The 21,075-nt window shown below is 45.3% G+C and overlaps 2 protein-coding genes across 10 annotated transcripts in view; both read left to right on the forward strand.

The window, feature by feature from the left end:
* The window catches only part of TRIM72 (tripartite motif containing 72), a 70,652-nt gene that overhangs the window by 40,139 nt on the left and 9,438 nt on the right, over positions 1-21,075 (forward strand). Inside the window, exon 8 of one of the 3 annotated variants that reach the window (XM_077985961.1) lies at positions 15,984-16,052. The exons of the other annotated variants lie outside the window; for them this stretch is intronic. The gene's annotated coding sequence lies outside the window, so the exon portion shown is untranslated. The remainder of the gene's footprint in view (positions 1-15,983; positions 16,053-21,075) is intronic. 3 annotated transcript variants of the gene reach the window in all.
* The window catches only part of ITGAM (integrin subunit alpha M), a 94,089-nt gene continuing 81,192 nt past the window's right edge, over positions 8,179-21,075 (forward strand). For 2 of the 7 annotated variants that reach the window (XM_077985905.1, XM_077985907.1), the window contains exon 1: positions 8,179-8,493. The gene's annotated coding sequence lies outside the window, so the exon portion shown is untranslated. Of the gene's footprint in view, positions 8,624-19,291; positions 19,317-21,075 lie in introns of those variants that run through there. The other 5 variants (XM_028840633.2, XM_077985904.1, XM_077985906.1 and 2 more) reach the window with 4 other exon arrangements.

A 21,075-nucleotide genomic window follows, 5' to 3' on the forward strand; every position in this document is an offset into this window, starting at 1 on the left:
ACACTAGTTTTCCTTACTCCCCAAATTCAATTTGCAAGTGGGACCGAAGAGCTTCCTGTTCCCCTCATGACACTGACATGACAAAAAAGAGTTATTCCACTAATTCCCTTGCTGATCAGTTTAGGACTTTCTGCCTCCATTATTGCTCTCGGTACTGGAATAGCAGGCATTTCAATATCTGTCATGACTTTCCGTAGCCTCTCTAATGACTTCTCTGCTAGCATCACAGACATATCACAAACTTTATCAGTCCTTTAGGCCCAAGTTGACTCTTTAGCTGCAGTTGTCCTCCAAAACTGCTGAGGCCTTTACTTACTCTCTGCTGAAAATGGAGGACTCTGTATATTTTTAAATGAAGAGTGTTGTTTTTACCTAAATCAATCTGGCCTGGTGTATGACAACATAAAAAAACTCAAGGATAGAGCCCAAAAACTCTCCAACCAAGCAAGTAATTATGTCAGACCTCTTTGGGCACTCTCTAATTGGATGTCCTGGGTCCTCCCAATTCTTAGTCTTTTAATACCTATTTTTCTCCTTCTCTTATTCGGACCTTGTGTCTTCTGTTTGGTTTCTCAGTTCATCCAAAACTGTATCCAGGCCATCACCAATCATTCTATACAACAAATGCTCCTTCTAACAACCCCATAATATCACCCCTTACCACAAAATCTTCCTTTAGTTTAATCTTTCCCACTCTAGGTTCCCACACCGTCCCTAATCCCATTAGAAGCAGCTCTGAGAAACATTGCTCATTATCTCTCCATACCACTCCCCAAAATTTTCGCTGCCCTAACACTTCACCACTATTTTGTTTTCTTCTTATTAATATAAGAAGACAGGAACGTCAGGCCTCTGAGCCCAAGCTAAGCCATCATATCTCCTGTGACTTGCACTTATACATCCAGATGGCCTGAAGCAATTGAAGATCCACAAAAGAAGTGAAAATAGCCTTAACTGATGACATTACATCATTGTGATTTGTTCCTGCCCCACCCTAACTGATACATATATTCTCCTCCACCCTTAAGAAGGTATTTTGTAATATTCTCCCCCTCCCTTAAGAAGGTACTTTGTAATATTCTTCCTTACCCTTAAGAATGTACTTTGTCGCCTATCCCAAACCTATAAGAACTAATGATAATCCCACCACCCTTTGCTGACTCTCTTTTCAGACTCCGTCTGCCTGCACCTAGGTGAAATAAACAGCTTTATCGCTTGCACAAAGCCTGTTTGGTGGTCTCTTCACAGGGATACCCATGACGCCTCCCACCTCAGCCTCCCAAGTAGCTAGGACTACAAGTGTGCGCTACCACACCCGGTTAATTTTTGTATTTTTAGTAGAGATGAGGTTTCACCATGTTGGCCAGGCTTATCTCAAACTCCTGACCTCAAGTGATCTGTGTGCCTCGGCCTCCCAATGTGCTGGGATTACAGGCGTGAGTCATCGTGCCCGGCCATTGGCTCCAGTTCTATTTTGCAATGGTTCTCATCTTTTCCTATCCTTAGACTAAGTTTTTGAGGGCAAAAGATACTATGGAACCACCCACTATAGCTTATGTAGGCTTACTTGGCATTTTTATGACCAGGGAAAGGGATTTTCAATGTGGGCTAAAGAGCTAGGAGCTAGATCAATAATATCTTCAGCCCTTCTCTCCATTCTTTCTTTTTTTCTTTATTACCTCTGCTTTACTCCCAAAACCAGTGGAAGGCATTCTTTGTCTTTTGTCTTTTTTTTTTTTTGAGATGGAGTCTTGCTCTATCGCCAGGCTGGAGTGCAATGGCACAATCTTGGCTCACTGCAACCTCCGCCTCCCGGGTTCAAACAATTCTCCTGCCTCAGCCTCCTGAGTAGCTGGGATTACAGGTGCCCGCCACCACGCCTGGCTAATTTTTGTATTTTTTAGTAGAGACAGGGTTTCACCATATTGGCCAGGATGGTCTCGATCTCTTGACCTTGTGATCCGCCCACCTCGGCATCCCAAAATGTTGGAATTACAGGCATGAGCCACCACGCCTGGCAGCATTCTTTGTCTTGTCCACAGCTGAAGTTTCCATTATTTATTCAACCAACCTTCATTAAACTCCTTTTAATGTAGCACATACCATGCTCAATCTTGGGAGTATGCATTTGGATCATTCAAAATTGTTGCCTTCAAAAAGCTGTAGTGAGAGAAATTACCTCATAAACAATAAGATCACAGTGTGAGGACTGCTAGTAGAGCTATGTGTAACAGAGCTTGGGGCTAAGCAGGAAAATTAGGGCATGCTTCTCAGGAGAGGTGACAACTTGAGTTGGCCCTTGGAGAGCAAGTAGGAGTTTCTAAGGAAAACAAAAAGAAGCAGAAGGATGGTATTCCAGACATGCCCAGTAGTAAATTGTACTATTAGTTTGATGCAAACATCTGTAGTTTTGGCCATTACTTTAATTACATTTGCACCAACCCAATACTTATCTGAAACTGCGTGACAAATGACCCTAAGCTTAGAAGTTCAAAACAACAGTAATCATTTCTTATCTCCCATGATTTCTTTTCTTAAATTTTAAAAAATTTTTGGCCGGGTGCAGTGGCTCACATCTGTAATCCCAGCACCACAGTAGTAAAAATAACTGCAGTGGTTCCAGGTTTTACATCACACTGGGAAGAGAAAAAGAATATTTGCCCTGAGATCCACTTTGATTAGTTGCATGCCCACACTTGAACCAACCACTTATGTCAGGGCGATAGAATACTCGCATTGCCTTAGTGTAGTTCACATGCTCCACCCTCAGACCTGGGGGCAAAGCCAGTTCTTCCCCCAACACGTAGTCCTCCAAGTGGAAATTGAGAGTCGCTGGGAAGGGGGAAACTGGAGATAACCACAAGTGTCCAACACAAAATCAATTGTGATGTGGTTCATCTAAGCAACATTCAGCGAGCCCCAGCCAGAGAAGGTGTCGGGTCCTGGGATAAAGCCATGAGCAGAACGTAGTTACTGCTCTTGAGGCAGCTCCTTAAAGGTAGGGAGGTTTCCTGTCTTGTTCACATCCATTTCCCCAAGCCTGGAGCAGCACCTGGCACATAGCTATTACCTGTTGAATGAAGAGTCTAGTGGAAAGATGGGCATAATCTCCAAGTCATCACACCATATACAGTTTAATGCTAGCTCTAGGGACTTTGAGGGGCCGGGGGTGCGATCCACCCTTTTACTTCTCCTCCTTCTCCTCTTTCCTCTGGTTGTGGCTCCCCCACTGTGAGAGATTGAGAGGAAATAATTGGAGGGATGGCAGGGGTTCCACATGCCTGGTGCCCATTTGTGGTTGGAAATGCCCCGACTCTCCCTAGACTCCAAGCTGGGTACATCTTTTGCTTGTGGTCCCCAGCAGCTGAAGTACAGCTGAGGTGTTCCTGGGGGTGCTACTTAGCTTTACCATGGCTCTCCCCTCTGCTGAGGGCCACTTGGAGTGAGGGATGCCTGCCTCCCCTCAGGGCTTTGCCTTCGCCCTTTCTCCAACCTCTGTGTTCCTTCTTGTGGAACCAGGAAGCTCCTGTCTCCCTCAATTTCGCCACCTTATTTAAGGCACATAAAACTTTTCTGGAGGAAAGCTCTTGTTGAATCTGCAGCCTCTCCCCAAATCCCGAGGCCTGTAAAGCTCTGAATAGAGAGACCCTGAGCTGAGTGTGACGGTAATGATACTTCTATCAGGTCAAGGATGCCTAAGGGCCATGGTTACTTTGTCAAATTGTACAAGATGTTTCATCCAGAGCATGTTTAGAGTAATGATAATGATATTGTGGCAGAGAGAGCTGGTTGCCCCCATGTGCTTTTCTCTTCTTCCTTTAGTAATGCAACCCGATTAATTAGCACATAGATACTTAGGATAACACTACATTTCCCAGTTGCCATTGCAGTTGTGTGTGGCCATGTGACTAATTCCTGTGAGATGTGAGAGGAAATGATGTGTGTAACATTTGGTCTCACCTTTAAAGGAAAGGGGCCTTCCCACCATTTTTTTTCTTTGTTATGAGACAGAGTCTCACTCTGTCACCCAGGCTGGAGTGCAGTGGCATGCTCTTGGCTCACTGCAACCTCTGCCTCCCTGGTTCAAGTGATTCTCCTGTCTCAGCCTCCTGAGTAGCTGGGACTACAAGTGCCCTCCACAATGGCTGGCTAATTTTTGTATTTTTAGTAGAGGCGGGGTTTCACCATGTTGGCCAGGCTGGTCTCGAACTCCTGACCTCATGTGATCCACCCACCTTGGCCTCCCAAAATGCTGGGATTACAGATGTGAGCCACTGTGCCCTGCTTTTTTTTTTTTTTTTTTTTCTGATACAGATTCTTGCTCTGTCATCCAGGCTGGAGTGAAGTGGTGCAATCATGGTTCACTGCAGCCTTGACTTCCCAGGCTCAGGTGATCCTCCCACCTCAGCCTCCCAAGTAGCAGGGACCACAGGCTCACACCATCATGCCCAGCTAATTTTTTTTTTGTAATTTTTATACAGACAAGGTTTTGCCATGTTGCTGGGCTGGTCTTGAACTCCTGGGCTCAAGTGATCTGCCTGCCTCGGCCTTCTAAAGTGCTGGGATTACAGATGTAAGCCACCGTGCCTGGCCTCAATTCTTTCTTTCTTTTTTTGAGTACAGTGGCTTGATCTCGGCTCACTGCAACCTCTGCCTCCTGGGTTCAAGTGATTCTCCTGCCTCAGCCTCCCAACTAGCTGGGATTGCAGGCATGTGCCACCACACCCAGCAAATTTTTGTATTTTTAGTAGAGACAGGGTTTCACCATGTTGGTCAGGCTGGTCTTGAACTCCTGACCTCAGGTAATCCGCCTGCCTTGGCCTCCCAAAGTGCTGGGATTACAGGTGTGAGCCACCACTCCCTGCCAGGCACCACTTCTTTTTATCCTTCCTGTTAGCCCGAGTGTAGACTTGGCGGTGGGCTGTCTTTGACCAGGCAGATGAGGACAAAACCGTCAGGATGACAGAGCAACCTGCTGGAGGGAGCCTGGATCTCCAACACCATAGAGTCTCTGTAACCTCCAAATGCTGATGCTGGGGCTGTCACAGGACAGTCTAGGCTAAGCCTCTGTGATTTTGGGTCTTATTACAGCAGTTGAACCTTATTCTCCACCAATACGAATAATCATCTTTGTGGGGAGGGGGGCACATCTTACATGCCTGGCACTGTGCTAAGCTTTTCACATGCATTATTTAATTTAATCCTTACAAAAACTCTGTTAAGTCACACATCAGTTAGGGCCTTTTGGGGAAAAACAACAGAACAAGTAGAACATGAGATTTACTGAGTACCAAGTAGCCTAATCCAGGAATTAGCGGTTTTGTTTCCTGCCCTGCTCGGGTCAGGCCCAGAGCAACTTCTGCTTTCAAAGTTTGGAGGCAAGAGCAACTATTTTAGAGAAGGTGAAATGGCTGTCCCTGCCCTGCAAGTCACCTCTGGCCAACTGTGCTCTTTGTGTGACCTCGGTGGAAACACCTGGTACTCAAAAAGCCTGTGGCAGAACAATTTCCTTGGCCTGCCAGACATTTGGCCCACTGCGTGTGCAACTGAGGTGGCAGGGGAAGCATCCAGAATGCTTCCCACTGAGCCACAGGCAGCTTTCAGCCACCAACCTGTGTGTGTCATCGAGGGTGCGCTAGCCAGGCCATCCATCAACCCAGTGCGGCTGGTAGAATGATTCCAGAGAATGTTGACTACATGCACTTTGACATCTACTATTATCTCATTTAACTATCACAATCACCCCAAGATGTTAGTACAATTATTGCCCCATTTTCCAGATGAGGACAATGAGGTTCAGAGAGTAAGTTGTTCGAGGGCATACTTACAGACTTAGGGTATTTTTATTTTTTATTTATTTATTTATTTTTTGAGACGAGACCTTGCTCTGTTGCCCAGGCTGGAGGACAGTGGCATGATCTTGGCTCATTGCAATCTCCGCCTCCTGGGTTCAAGTGATTCTCTTGCCTCAGCCTCCTGAGTAGCTGGGATTACAGGCATGTCCACGATGCCCAGCTAATTTTTGTATTTTTAGTAGAGACAGGGTTTCGCTATATTGTCCAGGCTGGTTTCAAACTTCTGACTTCAGGTGATCCACCTGCCTTGGCCTCCCAAAGTGCTGGGATTACAGGTGTGAGCCACTGTGCCCGGCATAGACCTAGGATTTTAGTGCCCTTAGTCTGACTCCAGACCCAAAGGCTTAACCAGACGGCTGAGGATGACATTCAGGTGGAACTTTTCTTCCTTTTTTTTTTTTTAAGACAGTATCTCCCTGGGGGTTGCCCATGCTGGCGTGCAGTGGTGCAATCATAGCTCACTGCAGCCTCAGTCTCCTGGGCTCAAGTGATTCTCCCCGCTCAGCCTCCTGGGTAGCTGGGATTATCTCACGTGTCCATGTGAAGAGACTACCAAACAGGCTTTGTGTGAGCAACAAGGCTGTTTATTTCACCTGGGTGCAAACGGGCTGAGTCCGAAAAGAGAGTCAGCAAAGGGTGGTGGATTATCATTAGTTCTTACAGGTTTTGGGACAGGCGGTGGAGTTAGGAACAATGTTTTGTGGGCAGGGGGTGGATCTCACAAAATACATTCTCAAGGGTGGGAAGAATTACAAAGAACCTTCTTAAGAGTGGAGGAGATTACAAAGTACATTGATCAGTTAGGGTGGGGCAGAAACAAATCACAATGGTGGAACGTCATCAGTTAAGGCTATTTTCACTTCTTTTGTGGATCTTCAGTTGCTTCAGGTCATCTGGATGTATATGGGCAGGTCACAGGGGATATGATAGCTTAGCTTGGGCTCAGAGGCCTGACAGGATCACAGGAACTTTTCTTGACAGTCCAGTGGCATGGAAAAACAATATTTTGTTCTTGTTGTTCCCACAACTTTCTCAGGAGGGCGGATCCTGTAGTAAGTTTCTTTGAGTGTGATGAGCGAAGCAAATTGGAGGAGCTCAGACAGAGACAAGTTGTCTGTGTAGACAAGGAAAGCAATTTGGAGAGGTGGGACCGGGAGATTTTGTTGGGAAGAAAGAAACTGTGACCCTGGGTGCTGTGCAGGAAAGGGGAAGATGAAGACCTGATACCTTCATTCCCTTGAGAGCAAAGCTGGAAAATGTTGAGGAACGTGGCAAAGAAGGTTTGCGAAGTTGAGTATACAGAATCATGTGATGCAAAACCCACTTGTTTGAAGGAGCTGGGGCAGTGAGCCTGCAGGTCCCTGAGGGAAGAGTGATCCCATCAGAGGGAACAGCCAGTGCCATGGCCTTCAGGTGGCGGCATGCCTGGCAGGTTTCAGGAACGACAAGGAGGCCAGGGTGACTGCCGTCTCAGAAAATGAGATAAGCTCAGAGAGTTAAGGGTTGGGGCTGGGATGACAGGTCATGCAGGTCCTTGTAGGTTGTAGAAAGGACTGGCTTTTACTATCAGTAACATGGAAGCCTTCGCAAGGCTTTGAGCAGAGGAGTGGCATGATATGTCTTGCCTCTGGCTGCTGTACTGAAAATTGACTTTGGCTGGGCGCGGTGGCTCATGCCTGTAATCCCAGCACTTTGAGAAGCTGAGGTGGGAGGACAGCTTGAGGCTAGGAGTTTGAGATCAGGCTGGGCAGCTTGGTGAGACCCCATCTCTACAAAAAGATTGAAAACTTTATTAGCTGGACATGGTAGTGTGTGCCTGTGGTACCAGCTGTTTAGGAGGCTGAGGTGGTAGGATCGTTTGAACCCAGGAGTTGGGAAAAAAAGGCAGTCAAAGGACTGAGCTCTGAGATCCTTCTGAAGAGGTTGGGAGAAGAGGAGAATCAGCAAGAGAAACTGGGAAGGAGGGTCCAGGGCAGTAGGCGGGAACCAGGAGCGTGTGGGGTCAGAGGACAGATGTAGAAATCGGTTACAGGAAGCGAGGGCTGAGTGTCAGAAGCTGCTGCTGAGTCACTCAACATGAAGACAGAACTGATCACTGGAGGCACACAGGCAGCTTTGGTGACCTTGATAAAAATAGCTTAGGTGGAGTAGGTGCCGGGCTGGGGCCCAGGCTTGGTTGAAATGGGGTTAAGGGAGGATATGAGTAGTAGAATAGGGTGCAGCCAACACAGACAACTATTTTGGAGAAGTTTTGCAAAAGGGAAGTAAAAAATGGGTGGTGGTTGATGAGGGGAGTGGAATCAAAGAAAGGCTTGTTTGCTTTTTCAGTAGGAGAAATGTATTGTTTCTGATGGGAACACCAGATTTCTTGTTTTTTTTTTTTTTTTTTTTTTTTCTTTTGAGGCAGAGTCTCGCTCTGTCGCCCAGGCTGGAGTGCAGTGGCCAGATCTCAGCTCACTGCAAGCTCCGCCTCCCGGGTTCATGCCATTCTCCTGCCTCAGCTTCCCGAGTAGCTGGGACTACAGGCGCCCGCCACCTCGCCCAGCTAGTTTTTTTGTATTTTTTAGTAGAGATGGGGTTTCACCGCATTAGCCAGGATGGTCTCGATCTCCTGACCTCGGGAACACCAGATTTCTATGTATGTATTTTGTATTCTTTCTGAGGGTCTTATATACTTATTCCAGAGCCAATGCTGTACTTTTACCTACTGTGGCTTTAGAATATTGCTTTGATAGGGCACTGGTTATGGAATAACATGACATCATAAGGTATGTCCCTTTGCTTTATAGGCTGTTGCTGTGTGTTTTCTAGTCCAGTCAATTTTTGAATCAGCACGTCAAATTCTAGAAAAATTCTACTGGGTGAGATTATAATGAATTTGAGTAATTAAATGGAGTACCGACATCTGTACTGACATCTGTGGTCTTGTTATCCAGTTATTCATGAAGATGACATCTCTCTCTCTCTCTTTTTTTTTTTTTTTTTGAGATGGAGTGTTGCTCTGTTGCCCAGGCTGGAGTGCAGTGGCATAATCTCAGTTCACCGAAACCTCTGCCTCCCGGGTAGAAGCAATTCTCATGCCTCAGCCTCCCGAGTAGCTGGGATTATAGGCATGCACCATGAAGCCCAGCTAATTTTTGTATTTTTTGTAGAGATGGCATTTCACCATGTTGACCAGGCTGGTCTCAAACTCCTGGCCTCAAGTGATCCACCCACTTCAGACTCCCAAAATGCTGGGATTACAGGCGTGAGTCACTGCACCTGGTCAATTATCTTTTTTTTTTTTTGGACGAAATCTTGCTCTGTTGCCCAGACTGGAGTGCAGTGGTATGATCTCAGCTCACTGCAACCTCTACCTCCTGGGTTCAAGCAATTCTCCTGTCTCAGCCACCCGAGTAGCTAGGACTATAGGTGCACGCCACCATGCCTGGCCATGTTTTGTATTGTTTAGCAGAGACAGGGTTTCACCATATTGGTCAGTCTGGTCTTAAACTCCTGGCCTTAGGTGATCCACCTGCCTCGGCCTCCCAAAGTGCTAGGATTACAGGTGACAGCCACCACGCCCAGCTGGCCAATTATCATTAATAATACCAACTAACTCATGGCTTAAGTGTGGGTATCAGAAGAGATCATATCTATTACAGTGAGTTCTAAAGCACTAGGTAAATGGTGTTGCTTTTACCCTTGAATACCCTACAAGTTGCATTATGTTCTATTTAGGTTGATTTGATGTTAGGAACACTGGTTCACTTAAAATCATTTCAAGTTAGGGATATTTTGCTGTTAGGATTTGATGATAGGCTTCACCACTGCATGATTGTACTTTCTGCCCCCTAAAGTTAGATGTGGACTGGTGATTTGTTTGGCTGATTAAATGTGAGCAGAATGGTATGTGTCACAGTCAGGTAGAGACATTTAAGAGGCTGAGTGCGGTCGCTCACGCTTGTAATCCCAGCACTTTGGGAGGCTGAGGTGGGAGGATCACTTGAGGTCAGGAGTTCAAGACCAGCCTGGCCAATATGTTGAAACTCCATCTCTACTAAAAATACAAAAAAACTAGCTGGGTGTGGTGGGGTGAGCCTGTAATCCCAGCTACTTGGAAAGCTGAGGCAGGAGAATCTCTTGAACCTGGGAGGCAGAGGTTGCAGTGAAGTGAGATTGTGCCGTTGAACTACAGCCTGGGCAACAAGAGTGAAAACTCTCTCTCAAAAAAAAAAAAAAAAAAAAAAAGAAACATTTAAGAGCCTCATTGCATGGCTTTCTGTGTCATTGTTCTTCCAGAAGATGGGATGCCAGCACAGAGGCTCACACTTGTAATCCTAGACTTTGGGAGGCCAAGGCAGGAGGATCACTAGAGCCTCATTTTGAGAGCAGCCTGGGCAACAAAGTGAGACTCCGTCTCTAAAATTAAAAAAAAAAAAAAAAAAAAAAAGACTGGAATTCTGAGATAACACATGGAGGATAGCTGCCTAGAAATTTCTCAGACCTGCAGTGAATTTTGGACAAAGGAGAAGTGAACTTTTGTATTAGGTACTGAGACTTTGGTATTGCTTGTTACTGCAGTATAACCTAGCCTATCCTTACTGATACAGAAATCCATAATCCAGATTGAAAACTCATGTGAATCAGAGGCAGCTGCAGGTCACCTTTGTGCGTCTCTCTTCTGGGGATTATACTGTCTCTCACGCAGAGTGTCTTCATCTCTGCAAGTTGAGTCTGATCTTTTCTCACTAATAACTAGCTTCTCCTGCTTATAATTTTAGTTTATACAAATCCTCTCCAGCTGTAAATCCGCATCCCAAGATTTCAGCCTCAGTTCCCACTGCTAACTGGGTGTCTTCCTTTCAGTCTTGGTTTTTAGTCCAGATTCTTAAAGGAGGAAACCTGAATGGGTCCAGTTTATCTTTTTCATTCCATGTCACCTCATTCCTTCATTCAATTACTATTTTTTTCCAAATTTTATTGTAGCAATATATATATAACATACAATTTACCATTTCAACCATTTTTTTTCTTCTGTTTTTGAGACAGAGTCTTGCTGTGTCATCCAGGCTGGAGTGCAGTGGCATGGCTCACTGCAACTTCAGCCACCCAGGTTCAAGTGATTCTCCTGCCTCAGCCTCCCAAGTAACTGGGATTACAGGTGCACACCACCATGCCCAGCTAATTTTTGTATTTTTAGTAGAGATGAGGTTTCACCATGTTGGCCAGGCTGGTCATGAACTCCTGACCTCAAATGATCGGCCTGCCTCAGCCTCCCGAAGTGCTGGGATTACAGGTGTGAGCCAGTGCGTCTGACCCATTTCAACCTTTTTTTTTTTTTTTTTTTTTTTTTAGACGAGTTTCTCTCTGTCTCCAGGCTGGAGTGCAATGGCATGATCTTGGCTCACTGCAACCTCCACTTCCTGGGTTCAAGTGATTCTCCTGCCTCAGCCTCCTGAGTAGCTGGGACTACAGGCACACACCACCACGCCCAGCTGATTTTTGTATTTTTAGTAGAGATGGAGTGTCACCATGTTGGCCAGGATGGTCTTGATCTCTTGACCTCATGATCCACCTGCCTCGGCCTCCCAAAGGGCTGGGATTACAGGCATGAGCCACCGTGTCCGGTCTCAACCACTTTTATATTGAGACAAGGTCTTGTTCGGTCACTCAGGCTGGAGTGCAGTGGTGCAAGCATGGCTCACTGCAGCTTTAACCTCCCAGGCTCAAGCAATTCTCCTGCCTTAGCCTCCCAAGTAACTGGGACTACAGGTGTGCACCACCATGCTTAGCTAATTTTTAAAGTTTTTGTAGAGATGGAGTCTCACTATGTTGCTCATGATGACCTCAAACTCCAGGGCTCAAGTGGTCCTCCTGCTTCAGCCTCCCAAAATGCTGAGATTACAGGCATAAGCCACCATGCCCTGTCTTGTCTTAAGTATTTGCAAGTGTATAGTTAGTGGAATTAAGTTTAAGTATATTTAGTGGAATTAAGTACATTAATATTATTGTGTAACAATCACTATCATCTATCTCCAGAACTGTTTTTATTTTGCAAAACTAAAACTTGATACCCATTAAACCATAATTTTGCATTCTCTCCTCCTTCTAGCCCCTGGCAAACACCATTCTACTTTTGGTCTCCATGACTATAACTACGCTAGGTACCTCATTAAATGGAATCATATGGCTATTTGTCTGTTGGTAAATGGCTTCACTTAGCATAATGTTCACTCATGCCTTCTTTAATGTCTTTCAGAAATGTTTTTGTAGTTTTAATTATATAAGACTTTAACACTCTGGTGGAGGTTAACTCCTAAGTATTTTATCCTTTTTGATATTCTTGTAAGTGAAATTGTTTTCATTTACTTTCTTTTCTTTTTTTTTTTTTTAGAGACATGTTTTTGTTCTGTCACCCAGGCTGGAGTGCAGTGGTGTGATCATACTTCACTCCTGCCTTGAACTCCTAGGCTCAAGTGATCCTCCCAATTCACCCTCCTCAGTAGCTGAAATTACAGGTGTTCCTTTATATATGTGTGTCCAAAAACATAAACTAATAATTTTAAAAAGTGTTTTTCTCTTAAATCATGTATTAAAAAAAGCGGAGTTATACACCATTATTGCAATAGTAGTAGCTTTTATAATTGCCCTTATATTTACCTTTATTGCAATCTTTTTACTTCAAATGACTGACGCTGTCTAGCGTCCTTTCATTTAAATCTGCCGGACTCCCTTTACCATTTCTTGCAGAGTAGGTCTAGTGGTAATGGATTATCTTAGCTTTTGCTTATGTGTAATGTCTTAATTTCTCCTTCACTTTTGAAGGGCAATCTTGCCAGATACAGGATTCTTGGTTGACAGTTTTTTTTTTAGCACTTTGAATATATCAGCCTACTGTCTTCTAGTCTTCAAAGTTTCTGATAATCTTATAGAATCTCTCTAGTAGGTGACAAGTTGCCTCTCTCTTGCTTCTTTCAAGATTCTCTGTCTTTCAACAGTTTGATTATAATGTATCTCAGTGAGGGTCTCTTTGAATTCATCTTACTTGTGGGTACGTTGAGTTTCTTGGATGTTAACCTTCATGACTTTACCAAATTTGGGTTTTTTGGCCATTATTATTTCAAAATCTTCTTTGCCCCTTTCTCTCCTCCTCTGAGACACTCATAGTGCATATGCTGGTCTCTCCAATGGTGTCCCACAGGTCCTTTTAAGAGGTGAAGCCAGTTGGACTTCTGGGTCAGGTGGGGACTTGGAGAACTTTTCTGTCTAGCTAGAAGATTGTAAATGCACCAATCGGCGCTCTGTGTCTAGCTAAAGGATTGTAAATGCACCAATCAGCACTCTGTAAAAATGTACCAATGAGCACTCTGTGTCTAGCTAAAAAATTGTAAACGCACCAATCAGCACTCTGTAAAAGGGACCAATCAGCACTCTGCAAAATGGACCAATCAGTGCTCTGTAAAATGGATCAATCAGGAGGATGTGGGCAGGGCCCGATAAGGGAATAAAAGCTGGTCACCCCAGCCAGCAGCAGCAACCTGCTCAGGTCCCCTTCCACCCTGTGGAAGCTTAGTTCTTTTGCTCTTCACAATAAATCTTGCTTCTGCTCACTCTTTGGGTCCACACTGCCTTTATGAGCTGTAATACTCACTGCAAGGGTCTGCGGCTTCACTCCTGAAGTCAGCGAGACTACAAACTCATCAGAAGGAAGAAACTCTGGACACATGTGAACATGTGAAGGAACAAACTCCGGACACACCACCTTTAAGAGCTGTAACACTCACAACGAAGGTCCGCAGTTTCATTCTTGAAGTCAGTGAGACCAAGAACCCACCGGAAAGAATAAATTCCGGACACACGTTAGGTTCTGTTCACTTTTTTCTAATCTTTTTCTCTTTTTGTTCTTCAGATGTAATAATTTCCATGGTCTTATCTTCAAGTTTGCTGATTTGTTCTTCTGCCTACTCAAATCTACCTTTGAATCTCTTTAGTGAGTTTTTCATTTCAGTTGTACTTTTTAGCTCCAGAAATGTCTTTTGGCTTCCTTTTAGGTTTGATACCCTTTATTGCAATTTCTATTTTGTTCACACATTGTTTTATTGACTTTCTGTATGTCTTCCTTTAGTTCTTTGGGTATCTTTAGTACAGTCATTTTAAAGTCTTTGTTGAGTAGGTCTACTATCTGGTATTTTTCCTGGGTGGTTCCTATCAGTTTATTGTTTTCCTTTGAATGGGACACAGTTTTCTTTTAACTGTATGCCTTACGATTTTGTTGTTGTTGAAAACTAGGCACTTGAATCTAAGAATGTGGTAACTCTGGAAATCAGAGTCTCCCCCTTCCTGAGAGTTTTCTGTTATTTTCTGGTATTATTGTATTTCTTGGTTGTGGTAAACTGTCTCTGTGCCAGGAATCAGCCTAGGTATAAACTTGAGGTCTTCTCAGGTCTTTTCTGTGCCTTTCCCTGGGCTTGTGTGGTGACTTTCTAAGTTTCTCTGTAAATTCAGTTGCTTTTGAATGTCCTAGTCTTTAAATATTTGGCTACCAAATGGGGAAAAAGAGAAAAATGAAGGGAGAAAAAGGCTCTGGCCCTTTAAGTTCCCTGGACGTTGCTTCAGCCAGAGGAGGAAGGGCTTGCAATGATGGGGAGGGGCTGGTCCAGCAATGGCTGGCGCCTCCGTATCTGCACTTCTGATATCAGAGGCAGCAATCAACAATCAGGGCACCCGTCTCTGATATTTGGAGGATGGCATCTGATTGCACATCCTGGCTCCTGCAAGCCATATAAGCTGCTCCTGGAACGCATGCACAACTGCCTGCCAAGGGCTGGGGGCTGGGGGATGGGTAACAGTTACTGTGCTGGGAGCAGCCACAATTTACCGTTCGAGTCTTCTTCAGGAAGTTGTGAGCCTTGAATAGACTCCAGAAATCCAAAATAGTTACTTTGGACAGATTCTGTCACTGTAATTGCAGTCTAGGTGAGGAGATGGAATCCTGGTGCCTCCTACTCTGCCATCTTCCCAGAATTCTCTCTCTCATCCAATTAATTTGTATTGACTGTCTACTATGAACCAGGTACTATCTGTCCCCTGGGGATAGATTTATGAGCAAGACAGACAAGAATCTCTTCTCTCACAGATCTTATTTTGGGGAGTCAGATAACAGACAACTAAGGCTGGGCAAGGTGGCTCACACCTGTAATCCTCGCGCTTTGGGAGGCGAAGGTAGGAGATCTGCTTAAGGACAGGAGTTCAAGACCAGCCTGGCCAACATAGTGAGACCCCTGCCTCAAAAAAATAGACAACTAAAATAGATAATATAATTTCATGTAATGATAAGTGCTATAAAAAAATATTTGAGTATCTGTAGCAGACACTGCAGTTGTTCCATCCGTGTCCTGTCAGCATTTAACACTCTCATGTGAGCTGGCTTGGTTCCTGCTGGCAGCACCTGCAACTACTCACCTGAGGGCTCTCTCTCGCTTCTCAGAGATAAGGATGGCAGAATAGGAGGCACCAGGATTTCATCTCCCCACCTAGACCACAATTGGCAGAAACTGTCTAATGTAACTATTTTGGATTTCTGGAGTCTATTCAAAAGCTCACAACTTCCTGAGGAAGACCTGGATGGTAAATTGTGGTTAATTTTTGGTCAATCTCAGCTCTCAGCACTGTTACTCAGCCCCCAGCCCCCAGCCCTTGGCAGGCAGCTGTACATGCGTTCCAGGACCTGCTCGTGTGGCTTTCAGGAGCCAGGATGTGCAGTCAGACTCCTGGGTGCAGGACAAGCTGGCAGCATCAGAGAATTGAGACAGCCCTAGAGAGCTGAAATAACACATACTGATATGAGTTGTGGATAAGAATCTCGTTTCCTTCCTCCGCAGGCAGGTAGCTCTGAGGCACGTTCTTCACCGGCTTCCGGAGTTCCTCAGTGTCTTGAGTGCCAGTTATCTACAGTGGTAATTTATTTATTTTTTTGATGGAGCTGGAGTACAGTAGTGCAATCTCAGCTCACTGCAACCTCCACCTCCCGGGTTCGAGCAGTTCTCCTGCCTCAGCCTCCCAAGTAACTGGGGCTACAGGGGTGCGCCACCACGCCCGGCTAATTTTTGTATTTTTAGCAGAGACAGGTTTTGCCATGTTGGCCAGGCTGGTCTCGAACTCCTGACCTCAGGTGATCCACCTGTCTCAGTCTCCCAAAGTGCTGGGATTACAAATGTGAGCCACCATGCCCGGCCAGTAATTTGTTTAATTACATGTCTTTTATAAGCTCTTTCTTTCTGTTTTTTTTTTTTTTTTTTGAGACAATATCTCACTGGAGTGCAGTAGTATGATCATGGCTCACTGCAGCCTCCAACACTTGGGCTCAAAATGTCCAAGGGACATTTTGCAAAGAGTGTTTTCAGGGAGATAGTTTGATCTCCTACACCTGTTTGATACATATTAATGTTTAATTAATTAATTAATTAAAAAAATTTAAGAGATGGGGTCTTATTATGTTGCCCAGGCTAGAGTACAGTGTATAGTGGCATGATTGTAGCTCACTGCAACCTCGACCCCTTGGGTGCAAGTGAACCTCCTGCTTCAGCTTCCTGAGTAGCTGGGTCTACAGGTGCACAGTATCACACTAGCTAATTAAAAAAATTTTTTTAAGAGACGGAATCTTCCTATGTTGCCTAGGTTGGTCTTGAACTCCTGGGCTCAAGCGTTCCTCCCACCGTGGACTCCCAAAGTGCTGGGATTACAGGCAATGGACCATTATGCCTGGCATTTGCTCCTTTTCCTCACTTTCCCGCCAGTGTTTCTGGGATCACCTTCCAGATAAATTACTTACGCGTGAAGCCTTGTCTCAGAGTCCACTTATAGGGGAAACCAAGCTAAGATTTTATCAAGAGTGGGGATGGGGGACAGGTGGGAGGGAACAGCCAACAGCCTATAGAAAAGTCCCCACCCACAGTCACCAGGTCAGGTGCACACTCGGTGGTGGCTCATTGAGAAAGCCTCTGCAGGTTGGACAGCCAGTCTGAGATCTTGCCTATGTTTTTACAGAGAGTGGACCCTTGGCCACTGTTCAGGGCAAGGAGGGGCCTCCCTGTCTGAGTTTGAGCAACCCCCATCGTGGCCAGAGTATGAAAACTTTTCCCAAAGCAAACCCAGCTGATCCACTAAACTCCTCCCCCGGCACCCTGGTTGGTATCTTTTCATCTTGGGCTCATGACTTAGTTCTTCCTTTCCTTGGCCTCTTTACCTGCTAACAAATACAGGTAACCTGTTGTTTTAAATTATCTATTGGTTTTTTTAATGATTATGAAAGTCTTTTTTTTTTTTTTTTGTATAAAGATCTTTTTTTGTTTTTCTCTTTGAGACAGGGTCTTGCTCTGTTGCCCAGGCTGGAGTGCAGTGTTGAGGTCATAGCTCACTGCAGCCTCAAACTCCTGGGCTCAGGTGATCCTCTTGTCTTGGCCTCCTAAAGCACTGGGATCACAGGCATGAGCCACTGCACCTGGCCTGTATAAATGTTTTAAGTACAAATAATACAGAAAAGAAAATTAAAGTCATCTTATAGAAGATTGAATACAACCACAGATTCCTCCCGTTGGGAGGTGGGATCTGTGTCCCCTTTGCTTGAACGTGGATGAGCTCTGTGACTGCCTGATCAATGGAATGTGGTACAGATGACTTGGTGCCAGTTTCCAGATCAAGACCTTAGTAGTCTGGAAATTTCTGCTTCCTGTCTGTTGAAACACTTGCTCTTGAAACCCAGCCACCACACTGCGAGAAGCCCAAGCCACATGGAGAGGGCACATGGGGGTGCCCAGGTGATAGTCCCAACTGAGCTCCTAGCCCACAGCCAACTGCCAGCTGTGGGAGTGACCCATTTTGGGAGCCCAGCCCAATTGAGCTTTGGATTACTCTAGCCCTGGTCATGATCCGACTGCAATCATGTGAGACCCTGCTGAGAACTGCTGAGGCCAGGCGATTCACAGATATGCGAGAGATTATAATACCCTGCTGTTTTTAACTACTAAGTTTTGGAGTAACTCACTCTGCAGCAATAGATACTGGAACATACCTGTAATCCTTCCATCTTGGAGATAACGACTATTAACATTTGGTTCTCCTGCATATATATATGATTTATTTTTGTATGTATGTACTTATTTATTTAATTTTAATTTTTTATTTTTTGAAATTGAGTCAAGCTGTATTGCCCAGGCTGGAGTGCAATGGTGTAATCTCAGCTCACTGCAACCTCCGCCTCCCAGGTTCAAGAGATTCTCCTGCCTCAGCCTCCCAAGTAACTAGGATTACGGGTGCCCGCCACCACACCTGGCTAATTTTTGTATTTTTAGTAGAGATGGGGTTTCACCATGTTGGGCAGGCTGGTCTTGAACTCCTGACCTCCGGTGATCCTCCCACCTCGGCCTCCCAAAGTGCTGGTATTACAGGCGTGAGCCACCACGCCCTGCCTATATATATTTAGAGACACGGTCTGGTTCTGTTTTCCAGGCTGGAGTGCAGTGGTGCAATCATAGCTCACTGCAGCCTTGACCTCCTTGGCTCAAGCGATCCTCCCACCTCAGCCTCTTGACCACATTAGCTGGGACCACAGGTTGCACCATTACGCCCAGCTAATTTTTTTTTGAGACGGAGTCTCGCTCTGCCACCCAGGCTGGAGTACAGTGGCCGGATCTCAGCTCACTGCAAGCTCCGCCTCCCGGGTTTAAGCCATTCTCCTGCCTCAGCCTCCCGAGTAGCTGGAACTATAGGCGCCTGCCACCTCGCCCGGCTAGTTTTTTTATTTTTGTTTTTAGTAGAGACGGGGTTTCATCGTGTTAGCCAGGATGGTCTCAATCTCCTGACCTCGTGATCCGCCCGTCTCGGCCTCCCAAAGTGCTGGGATTATAGGCTTGAGCCACCGCGCCTGGCCTCGCCCAGCTAATTTTTAAAATTTTTTTGTAAAGTCAGGGTCTTGCTGTGTTGCCCAGGCTGGTCTTGACTTCCTGAGCTCAAATGATCCTCCTGCCTTGGCCTCCCAAAGTGCTGAGCTTACAAGCAGGAGTTATCATACCTGGCTAGATATAAAAATTATAAACAGATAATTTTAAACCAAATGTACATAATTTTAATTGCTTTTTTTTTTTTCCCCAGCCAGCAAGCATTTTTTTCCATCTAGTTATCAGGAAAGTAGAATTAGAGGCAAAAGAAAATGTGTTGAATGGTGAAACCCTGTCTCTACTGAAAATACAAAAAATTAGCTGGGCGTGGTGGCACACGCCTGTAATCCCAGCTACTCGGGAGGCTGAGGCAGGAGAATCACTTGAACCCGGGAGGCAGAGGTTGCAGTGAGCCGAGATCACACCACTGCACTCCAGCCTGGGTGACAGAGGAAGACTCTGTCTCAAAAAAAAAAAAAAAAAGGTGTTGAGAAAGAGTGAAAAAAATCGTTGGCTTGAGATTCACATTGGCGGTCACATAAAGGTGAGGTTTGTGTTCCGTGTGTGTGGAAGGATACCTATTTTCTTGTGCCTTCGAAAACAGAATTAAAAGTGACAGACACAGGGGAGGGTAAGGATAGATGACAGAGTGAAGTATCATTGAACCATTCCTCTGTTGTTGAATATTCAGGTCTTTTTTTTTTTAGCCTTTCACTATTAACAATAATGCCGCAATGAACAAGCTTGCATATATATATATATATTTCTTTTTTTTTTTCTTTTTTGGAGATAGAGTCTTGCTCTGTCACCTAGGCTGGAGTGCAGTGGCACAATCTCTGCTTACTGCAACCTCTACCTCCAGGGTTCAAGCGATTCTCCTGCCTCAGCCTCCCAGGTGGGATTGTACGTGCCTGCCACCATGCCTGGCTAATTCTTTTGTCCTTTTTAGTAGAGATGAGGTTTCACCACGTTGGGCAGGCTGGTTTCAATTGCTGACCTCAAGTAATCCACCCGCCTTGGCCTCCCAAAATGCTAGGATTACAGGCATGAGCCACCGAGCCCAGCCAAGCTTGTACATATACTTTTGACTATACTTCTTAACTATTTCTTAGGATAAATTACTAGTAGTGAAAATTCTTGGGTGAAGAGCTTGAGGCCTTTAAAAAAAAACAAAAACAAAACACACACACACACACAAAATAAGCTGGATGCAGTGGCTCACACCTGTAATCTCAGCACTTTGAGAGGCTGAGGAAGGAGAATCACTTGAGTCCAGGAGGTTGAGAACAGCCTGAACAACATAGCAAGATCTTGTCTCTACAAAAAATTAAAAAAAAAAATTAGCTGGCCATGGCATGTACCTGTAGTTCCAGCTACTCAGAAGGCTGAGGTAGGAGGATCACTTGAGCCCAGGAGGTTAATTGAAGCTGCAGTGAGCTGTGATTATACCACTGCACTCCAGCCTGGGCAGCAGAGCTACACTCTGTCTCTGAAAAAAGCACAAAATAATACTTAAAAAGCACAAGGTGTGCCTGTACTTGAGTTGTCCTTGTATGGCTACAAATGAGGACTGCTCTGGCTGAAGGGCGCTCCCGTTTCCATGGGCTGAACGAGAGACATTTTGCAAAGTGTGTTTCCAGGAAGACACAGAGTTTGACCTCCTACACTTGTTTGATCGGTATTAATGTTTGCTTATTTATTTATTTATTTTGAGACAGGGTCTCACTGTGCCACCTGGGCTGGAATGCAGTGGCATTATTGGGGCTCACTGCGGTCTCAAACTCCTGGGCTCAAACAATCCTCCTGCCTGAGCCTCCTGAGTAGCTAGGACTACAGGCATGTGCCACCATGCCTGGCTAATTTTTTAAATGTATTTTTTTGGTAGAGACGGGGTCTCGCTCTGTTGCCCAGGCTGGAGTGCAGTGGTGTGATCATAGCTCACTGCAGCCTGGACCTCAGGCTCAAGTAATTCTCCCGCCTCAGCCTCTCGAGTAGCAGAGGATACAGGTGCGCACCACTGTGCCCAGCTAATTAAAAATATTTTTTTGTAGAGACAGGGTCTCTCTGTGTTGCCCAGGCTGGTTTCAAACTCCCAGGCTCAAGCAATCCTCTTGCCTTGGCCTCCCAAAGTGCTGGCATTAACAGGCATGAGCCACTGCGCCTGGCCCGTATTAATGTTTAGAACATGAATTCCAGGAGGCAGGCTAAGTCTGTTCAGCTTGTTCATATGCTTTGGCCAACCCAAGAAACGAGTATGTGACAAATGGCACCTTTTGGATAGTGGTAGTGACTTTGATGGTTTG

Source organism: Macaca mulatta, chromosome 20, assembly GCF_049350105.2.
Source record: "Macaca mulatta isolate MMU2019108-1 chromosome 20, T2T-MMU8v2.0, whole genome shotgun sequence".
NCBI classification, from domain to species: Eukaryota; Metazoa; Chordata; class Mammalia; order Primates; family Cercopithecidae; genus Macaca; species Macaca mulatta.